Source organism: Solanum stenotomum, chromosome 12, assembly GCF_019186545.1.
Source record: "Solanum stenotomum isolate F172 chromosome 12, ASM1918654v1, whole genome shotgun sequence".
NCBI lineage: Eukaryota > Viridiplantae > Streptophyta > Magnoliopsida > Solanales > Solanaceae > Solanum > Solanum stenotomum.
This window is the reverse complement of record NC_064293.1, coordinates 43160765-43170927: the sequence shown is the minus strand read 5'-3', so window position 1 is coordinate 43170927 and position 10163 is coordinate 43160765. Positions and strand designations below refer to the sequence as shown.

Genomic DNA, 10163 nt, shown 5'->3' with positions numbered 1-10163 from the left:
CGTCATTAAAACTAAAACACTATATTATCTTATATACAAGATTACATAGTAACAAACATTACTAATGTAAAGGAAATGCAAATTATTACATCTTATCATTTATCCTCAATAACATAAACATAAATTAATGACTGTAAAAATACATACCGGGATCTGTAACATAAGCAATGGTGTCAGTGATCCACTCAACAGGAGTAAAGTAAACAAATATTTAATTGTGAAGAAGAAGAAGACGATCAGGAGGAGGTTCAGAATTTTTGTTGTTTTAAAATGAGAGGAAATCCCTCTATTTATAGACAACAAAGGGTAGTGTGAACAAATGGTTATTGTGCCTTATCGGAAAGGTTGCAACCCTTCGAAAAGGTCACAAAAAGTCGCTATCTTTCACAAAAGTCACAACTCTTCACTGAAGTCGCAACTTTTCATAAAAGTCATAACTTTTCATAAATGTCACAGCTTTTCATGAAAGGGGATTGTTAGTTTTGGAAATAAATAAATTAAAAAGAAATTTTGGTTTGTGGTGGCGCCACGTAGGCGGGCCTAAGATTCTCTTTTATTATATATGATATATATGAATATGATTTCTATTTTTTTTTTCAAATTTAATTCTCCTTACCTAATTTATCTTACATTTCTTTACTTCTCATTTTTCAAACTTTACTTCATTTGCTTTCATGTAATTTCTCAACATCCTAATATTAGAAGGAATAATTCATTTACAAACTTGACGTTTAATAAGTCATGTCATTAAAATTGATTTTCTTTGTTGTATGAGATTATAGACAAATTTGTAGTGATGTGCGAATTAAGCATTGATTCCATGAATACAGTAGCAATTAATGTTAAGTATTAGATTGTATTCATTAGTTCCGGCAACTGTAGCAAAGCATACAATCACGATAGTTGTATGTGCTAAGCTCAACATATTGTACCTATTCTCTCTCTATCATACAATGAAATAGAGTGAATTCACTCTAATGATTGTAATCAACATGCAATTTTGATGAATGCAATCACGATATATTATATACACTCACTTAAAATTGGCACAAATTTTTACTTAGACGCCTTTACTATACTTTGTTCATTCTAGAGTGAATTCATTATAAGAGAGAGACCGAGAGAAAAAGAGGGGTTTATAAGATGGGCTGGTGGGGAAGATGATTTGGATGGGGGAGAGGGGAGCGGGTGGTGGGTAAGGGCTTGGGGATCGGGGGTGGGGGGTGGGGGGTGGGGGGCTAGAGAAGATGATTTGATGGACTGTGTTTTTTTTAATAAAAAAACTAGTTTACAAAAGACATGTAAGAGAGAGATCGAGAGAAAAATGGAGCGCATACAACCTAGGCAGCGCACATCACCGGCGTTTCAAAACCAAATTAACTTTTTGTGCTGTTAAGGAACATTTTTCAATGTGTGTGAGTAGACCTGAAGTTGTTTAAGGGCGTGGATTTTCAGGTTTGCCCTCTTAAAATTGAGTTTAAATTAAAGGAATTTGCACAAAATGGGTATACTAATAAATGCCCTGCTTAGATTACAGTAATCGGTACAGATTCACTTCTTCTCTGCCATTTTTGTGTGCTTCCACTATGAATGAATACCGCCAACATCTAAAGATCAAAAGAAATATAAAGATGATAATTACAATAAGAAGCTCTCAGTCTCGAACTTTGTTCATTTTCTTGTTGAAACTCGGATGAGTAGTGTTTATGCTAGCAACTATATCAACTTTAGGATATAATAGGAAAGTAATCAAAGAAGAAAATTGTACTCAGTATTGTAAATACATTTGCAATAAATTATGCAGTGGAATGCAATGTTAGACATTAGAATTGTTACAACCTATGAAATAATATCCGAGTATGTGAAATAAAGATTTGTTTTTCTAAAAACACGACAGGAAAGGAAAAACTGAATAAATCAAATAAATTGGGCTGAAACAGAGTCTTGGGTCCTGTTCAGAGACAAATCTGGTTAGGCTGGTTTAACCAAAATCACTGCTTTGAGCTTGGATCATGGATAAATTATAAAATTAAGACATGCAAATATAAATAACTTACTGATAAGAATTGCAAATATAAGACTAATGTGCAGTACACACAAGTTGGCTTTCTTGTAAACAATGTTTTATCTCCTTAGCGGCTGCCCACACAATGATCGTGTTGTTATCAATGCTTCCTTGATATCTCAAGAACGGCAGACTCTGCATCCTAGATCGTGTTATACATTGTCTTTAAGGGCATACTGTTGTAGAAACTCAACAGTATTGCATATTACCTTGAGGAAGGGATTAAGCTCTCGTGGATTTGCACTTGAATAGGCGTAGAGTTGGCTGTAAAATCACTATACTTTGTAAAGATGGCATCAGACACAGGTGCAATGCCGGCTCTAATCTTGCAGCTACTGAGTATAGCATAGACATAGCATCTCCGTATCTGGTTAAGAGAGTCCCAAGGACATATCATCGGCCCTGTAGATCAGCAAATTATTAGAAATGATTATTCCAAACATGAAAGATCCTAACTGAAATGTGAAGGCAGTGACCTAAGCAAATAGGTTAGACCTAATAGGCAGCAAATCAGTGTTTATATCAAATCCAGATATACTAAACTCCGTAAGATAAGAGAGAGAAAGTTAACTTTTAATTTACATCACTCAGCTATACGTTAATAGGCATTATCTCCACAGATTTGGTACGGGTTGCCTCCTTGACGCAATTGCGTAATAAATAGATAGATAACATTTCTTTATAGCTTCTTCAATTTAACACAATACTAAGATTTTCTCGTCATTGGTGAAACTTAATCAACTCTTCTGCTATATTAATCAAAATTCCTAAGTTCTCAGCATAATAAATCCTTACCGCACAACGACAATCAAGGAAACCTTAAGCTGAGAAAAGCTTTAACCTTCTATAGAAAAGACAAACTTGTATGGATAAGATCAAATGCTTAGAGAAGGCCACTGCAGAAAATCGCATTAAACACCACACCCTAGATCACTTCTTTAAATGCATAGCAGAAAAATAGGGATTCCTTTCTTGAAGTTAGACATAGCAAATCAATGGAAAGCACGAGTAAGTCTCCTTTACATAAAAGATATTAGCTCAACATTTGTGTATGGACATGGTATCATGCAATATTTGTACAAAATCCATAGATTTGTTCATTTATCATTTCAATTTATATTTAAACCAAAGCCAATTTATCTATCTTCCTTGGCATGTCTAAGGTTAAATATCTAAGACGGAGCCATTCATTGGCAAATCCTATAATGGTAATTTCAGTGGTAAAGCTCTTACTGAACATTATGATTACAAGTGATAGGGCAGATACTCAAAGCACTCAGACACTGCACCTTTACTCAAAAGCTTCAAACTTCACTGAGAGAGTGTTCCGTATGGAGGAAAACATTTTCTGGAAAATGTTTTTTTCTCATGTGACTGGTTAAAATAATTTGGAAAACATTTTGTCTAAACTTCTCTAATGGAAGTAGAGAAAACAAGTTCCATAGTAAAGTTCAAGTTCATTGTATCCTCCACACCCACCAAACATCCCCAATCCCCTCCCCATTAATCAAGATATGACTGAGCCAGCACTAGGCATTACCATCAAACAAGAACCAGATAGAGAAATGTTCCCCAACAACATCTTCAAAATTAGAGGGCCAGGTAGCAGTTTTTGAGATATCTAGTGATCAAATCCAAGACAATGGGTTAAGCTATTGAAGGATAATTAGTTAAAGACCACTAAAGGACATATACAAACCTAAGAGGAAGCTTGACCTTTGACAAATGTGAGAATACAGGAGTACCAGTCGCACAATAGAAATATTTGTCCTGCACAACTGACAGTATTTGTAACCATGATCTTTGTCCCTGCACAATTTAGAAACAGTTAATGCGGTTACTAATAGAATAATCCCATCAAAGTAACTAAATATTCACATGATCTACACAAGTAACATAACAAATACGTCCCTCTAGAAGTTGTATGTATCAACAGGAAATCCTCAGGAGTTACCTTCCCATTCTTTAAATTTCAAGAAAAATGATGGCAACATGGAATTATTCAACTCTGTTATGCGCCACCATATTGAAGCGAGTCTTGGTATCTTGACCCCTGGCAATGCATTGCCGTAGTACACATTCATAAAGGGGGAGAACGATTTGGAGTGTAACTGATAGGAATATTAATATACAATGAGAACTGCTTGAATATCTAATGATCAAATCCAAGACAATGGGTTCAGTTATTAAAGGATACTAAAGCACATATACAAACCTAAGAGGAAGTTGCTCATAAAATAGTTTTTTGCTTCCTTCGGGCTTGGGCTAACATTCTAAATAGTTTTGGTATAACCTTTTTGTAGCATAGACAATTGCAATGAATTTGACAGCATCTCTTTTGTACACTTGGTATCTTCTTCTTGATGCCAACAATGAATCTACTTAATAAAATAAAAAAATAAAACACTAAGAGAACCAGTCACCCGTGCACAATATGCCCAAGGCGCTATGCGAGAGTCCAATTTAAGCTGTCCCCTAAAACATTTCAGGAGATCTCGATATTATTTCCTAAAGTAGGAAAACTGCATAACATACTTTACCCAAAATGATTCTTCTCCAACTGAGAGTACTAACCTAACCTACCTCACAAATCACAAGTGAAAGTGTTATTTCAACAGTCCGCTGATTCTCTTGATCATATCTGAAGGCATTACTAGTTTCCAAAGTCAACTGAACGATCAATTTAGAAAGATAAAAATGTAAGTTTTTTAGAATACACATCCTCAACTGAGAGTATTTCTTCCCCTTACCTCATAAAATCACATGGACATCGTTATTTCAACAGTCGACTGATTCTCTTCTTCATAAAAGAACAATGCCAGGCTTCATAACTACCATATATGCAGATAAGACCATAGCCTATTAATCTCTGTGCTTGCAGAATAATAATTTTGTGACCATGATCTTTGTCCCTGCACAATTAGAAACAGTTTATGCGACTACTAATAGAAACAATTCTATCAAAAGTAACAAATCACGACTAAATAATCGAGGGTCTACATCTACAAAAGTAACAGAACTAATACCCCGACTAGAGTTACCTTCATGTTTTTTAAATTTCAAGAAAGATGATGAATATTTGTGAGATGTATTAACAAGTTTCCAAAATCAACTGAACCAAGCAATTTTTAAAGATGCTCAACTGGAATTCATTTAGTCGCTGCCATAATGGTACTTCAAAGATCTTAAACCGACTCTTGAGGTGGTGGCGTGGAAACCTAACAATGAATTGACATAGTACATATTTATGGGATGAGGAAGACGTGAGAATAATTTAGAGCGAAAGTGATATGGAGATGAATATTACAAGTTTCAATAGTCAAGACCATGATCTTTGTCCCTGCACAATATAGAAACAGAGAAATAACTGGAAATCATCATGAGTTACCTTCTCCTTCTTTAAATTTCAAACAATTTCAAGAATTGAAGTAAGTGTTGGTCTCTTGAACCCTAGCAATGAATTGACGCAGTACATATTTAGATTTGAAGATGAATATTACAAGTTTCCATAGTCGAGAACATGATCTTTGTCCCTGCACAATACAGAAACATAGAAGTAACTGGAAATCCTTATGAGTTACCTTCTCCTTCTTTAACTTTCAAGAGCTTGAACCCTAGCAATGAATTGACGCAGTGCATATTTAGAGCGGAAGTTATATTACAAGTTTCCATAGTCAAGAACATGATCTTTGTTACCTTTCCTTCATTAAATTTCAAGAATTTCTTGAAATCCTCATGGCAGTTGCAATAATGACTAAGGAGGAGAGAGAGTGACTTGAGAGTAAATGCGATATGAAGATAAATAGACGATAGTACATTCTCTCTTTTTCTTGATACACGAATATGCAAGAATCCGCCATTTCCTCTCAAGGGAGAGAGAGTTTAGGAAGCCAACTAGAAGCTTAAGTGAATCTGAAATTAAATGAATAATTTTTTCAAACTCAGAATTATATTCAAATCATAATTTCATATCATGGGGGCCAAACCAGCCCTAAATTTACTCCTATTTGTTTTGGTTTTTGCTCAGTTTTTCCCCTTCCCAAATCCCTTTAACCCTAATTGTTCTTCAGCTTCAAATTGATTATGGAAGCTTTAATAGAAGTAAGTTTCTTCTTTCGGATCTTTCATCTTCTCCATTATGCCCAAAATACTAATCGAAGTCGAAATTCATGAAGCTTGAAGCAGAATGTGAAAGCTTTAATCCAGTAATTTCTTCTTCCGGTCTTTCATCTTTCTCATTATTTGTTTCGATTTGTTTGTCTTGCTTTCTTTTTTAGTCCGTTTTAAAAAATGTCTTCTTTGATGTGTTTAGATGTGTTGCTTCCACCTCTAACTTCTGTATGGACATCAAGCACTTCAAGTTTGCATATCAAAGTTAGTTGCTTTTGTGAATCATAATCTTGACTACCTACCTATTACACTAATATACTTGTGACTTATCGATTTCTTTAACTGACAGGAGATGCTACTTTCAAGAAGGTGGAGAAATTGATGTGGTCATGAGTATTGAAACTGCATACTGGAGGTCAATTCTGACATTGGTTGATTGGATAGGTCAAGTGAACATGACCAAGACGATGTCGTATTTCAAAATTGTGCTCTTGTTCACTCCAGGTACGTCTTGGTTTTGATCTGTTACAATAACTGACTATATAACCAACAAATTGAAAAAGAATATAGGATTAAATCGATTAACTTCCTCATTTTCAAACCTAAAAGCTCATTAATGCATACATCACTGGTAGACACTATGATTAATTGTCTATGTTTAAGCCATGACATTATCTCTATCCATTAAATTATTTCACCTTATGTGTGATCTTAGTTTCTAACTTGTACACCTACTCATGTGTGGTTTATTCTTCATATTTGTGATGTAGATGCATTTTAAGAAAGGCTCGTCAGTGCGACATAGAGTAGGAGAGTTTACTAACTTGTACACCTACTCATGTTGTCCTTTTGTTATGCTATGTTTCTATATAAACTGGATGTATTTTGAATAAAGTATCCTTTTATTCTGGTATATTCCTATATATTGCATCTAAATTGGATCTTGCCTCTTGTTGGAATAGGATTCCTTGCATTTTTCATTTGCTATTGATATGCATAGCCCTGCAAATTACAATTTTTATCTCTGGTGATTCATTAGCTGTTATAAGCTTGTCACTTTAGCACTCTTGTCAAGAAAAAGAATTGTTAAAATCAAGAACTTGTCAAGATTTGATCAGAAGTCGATTATAATGCTGTGAGCCCTTTCCTTTCTCCCAAGCAAATCATATATACAGTAAAACCTAATCATTGGTACAATCTAAGTTGATACCGCCAAATTGAACAAAAAGGGTTAAAGATTTTCAAGATAGTTGTAAAGATTATTATAAACACGACGACACAATCGAATTTAACAAATATGTAATCTACGTATGTCGATATAGCATGAAACAAGAATATAAAGAAGATCATGCCATACAACATGAAATGAGAATATAGAGAAGATCATACATGTTGTTGTTGCTTTGTTGTAGAACGTTAATTCAATGAGTCAGATCGTATCTGAGGATCTTTGTTGTAAAACGTTAATTCAATGAATCAAACCGTATCTGAATCCCTTATGCCACTCAGATAGGGCTTCAAATATTGAAGATATTTCTTTTCTCCCAAGCAAATCATATATACAGGAAAACCTAATCGATTGGTACAAGCTAAGTTGATGCCGCCAAATTGAACAAAAAAGTGTAAAGATTTTAAAGATTTAACAAATATGTACGTATGTCAATATAGCATGAAACAAGAATATAAACAAGATCATACCTGTTTGTTGTTGTTTTGTTGTAGAACGTTAATTCAATGAATTGAAATCAGATCTGAGGAGGATAGGAATTGAAAAGAGATGGCTGAAGTTGTTCTTCTTCATCTATCTCAATTCCCTATGCTACTCAGATATGGTATCAATCCTTGAAATTATTTTTCGTTTCTCTACGTATCAAATTTACCTAACTTTGAAATTCTTGATACACCACTCTATATATACACAGAGAGAAGTAGGTAGCGCCAAAATTTGAAACACCAAAAACGGGTATAATAAGGTTTTCTTTATGGGCACCAACGGTGAGTTCCCCAACTGAGACATTGCGATATCAGAATTGACAACAAATTCGTCTCAACTGAGAAATGGTGGAAGCGATTTGGAGGAATTGGGGAAAATCCGAAAATTGTGTACAGCTAGTGAAGACGACTAAAAATTGATAAAGATGGTCCCTTATCTTTCGGATTAAATCTAAAATAGTCCTTTAACTAATTTTATTTCTTTTAATTTGTCAAAAATAGTATTGACACTGCATTTTTATATGATGATTTTTGCTATTTTTGATACCCCTCTATTCAACAATATTAAATTGTTATCGAGATTAATAAATAGTAAATAATAGAGATGATTTTATCAAATAACACCCTTATTAAATATAAATCATTCAAATATTAAAAAATATTAAGTATTTTTTAACAGTAAGGATAAAATAGATATAACATAGTAAATTATGCATTGATTTTATTAGCAACGGAAAAGGGTCAAAACTGCCCTTTAACTATTCGAAATAGAGCAAATATACCCTTCAACTATATTTTGGCTCAAAAGTACCCTTTTCATCTTACTATTGGATCACTTCTACCCTTCCTTTTAACGGAGTAAGATGTGACATCCAATGTGTAAATTATAATGCAACATAAACGTCCACCTAATTAAGCAGATCCATCCCCACCCATTAAAAGCCTAGGAAATTGAGCACTCGTGTCAAAACGTTCATTATCATAGCGGAACCCCACTGTCTCCGGCGAACGAGACTAAACAATACTGAAGTTATAAGTTATAACCATTAATTATCTCATCTGAATAACGGATCTTTCTTGTCACCAGAGATGTTGACAAAACACTGGTGGTAAAATCGTTATTTCTTTCATCCGGATAACGGATGTCCATTGTTGCTGACGATTGAGAAGGCATAAAGCTGCCAGAATCAAGTAGATAGTTTGAAAAATTATAGTACCTTGGCATTTCTAGCAAGATCCCCAAAACGGCATCGTAAGAGAACAACATGGTGACGGTAACAGGATCCGCCAGGTTGTGAGAACAAAGCTATATTAGAAGCCACAAAAATGAAAACAGAAGTCGAACTTAACAACTTTGGCCGTTTGATGATTAATGCATTAACAACAACAATAATCGTCTTCTTCTTAATGCTCTGATTGTGTGATCAAGAAGAGATCGATGGTCCAATAAACCGTCGATTCCATGAACAATGAGATGATTGTTCACTAAAGGTCAGGTTGTTGATTTTAACAAACCCAATTGAATTCTCTGTCGAAGAAATTCATACTTCTCCAATAGAGCTTTTGAAGAAAAAAAATTGTTGTTATTGAACAGATTTGGACAATCTTAGAGCTATCGATATTGGATAAAAGGTTGACCCAAGTGAGAAAAGTTTTGAGAGAGTGGTAACGGGGAGAAGAGAGGAAGGGCGTGGCGGGGATGGGCAAATCTTGGAGGAGAAAATAAAGTCTGGTGCGGCCAAAATATTGCCGGAGAAATTATTGTTTATGGAGTCCATGGTGAAAATGAAGGGGAAGGTTGGATCATTTAGTGTGGTGGGGTGGGTGTGCTTAGGTGGATGTTTATGTGGCATTATATTTTACACATTGAATGCCACATCTTATTCCGTTAAATGAAAGGGTAGAAGTATTCTGGAATATCCCAAAATAGTTTAATGGACAAATAAAAATGCTCGAAGGAAGTAATATTTACAAGTAGAAGCGGCAAACGAGCGAGTCGAGCCGAATATGAGTCGATCAAAAAATGAGTTAAATAAAAATGGGTAAGTTACTCAACTCGACTCACATTTTAAATGGGTAAAAACGAGTTACCCAATGGATAATATGGGTAATCATATTTACCCATATTATAATAGAAATCTTGTTAAAACCTTTAAAAACAAAAAAAAATAAAAATAAATTTCATCACTTCACTCCACCCCCTACCAGCCCCCCCTATCCCAAAAAAATGTAAAAAAAAAATAAAAAAATTTCCACCCCCCCCCCCCCCCCCCCC

General features: G+C 34.6%; 1 protein-coding gene and 1 long non-coding RNA gene across 2 annotated transcripts in view; one reads left to right on the top strand and one right to left on the bottom strand.

The window, feature by feature from the left end:
• LOC125848450 (uncharacterized) overlaps positions 1-10163 on the top strand; it is a 22539-nt gene that overhangs the window by 6690 nt on the left and 5686 nt on the right. The gene's annotated exons all lie outside the window — the stretch shown is intronic.
• On the bottom strand, positions 1955-5096 carry LOC125848452 (uncharacterized). The gene is made up of 4 exons (XR_007444516.1): positions 4816-5096; positions 3765-4706; positions 2275-2467; positions 1955-2200 (listed from the first exon to the last, which is right to left on the bottom strand). It is a non-coding gene; the product is annotated as an uncharacterized LOC125848452 (long non-coding RNA).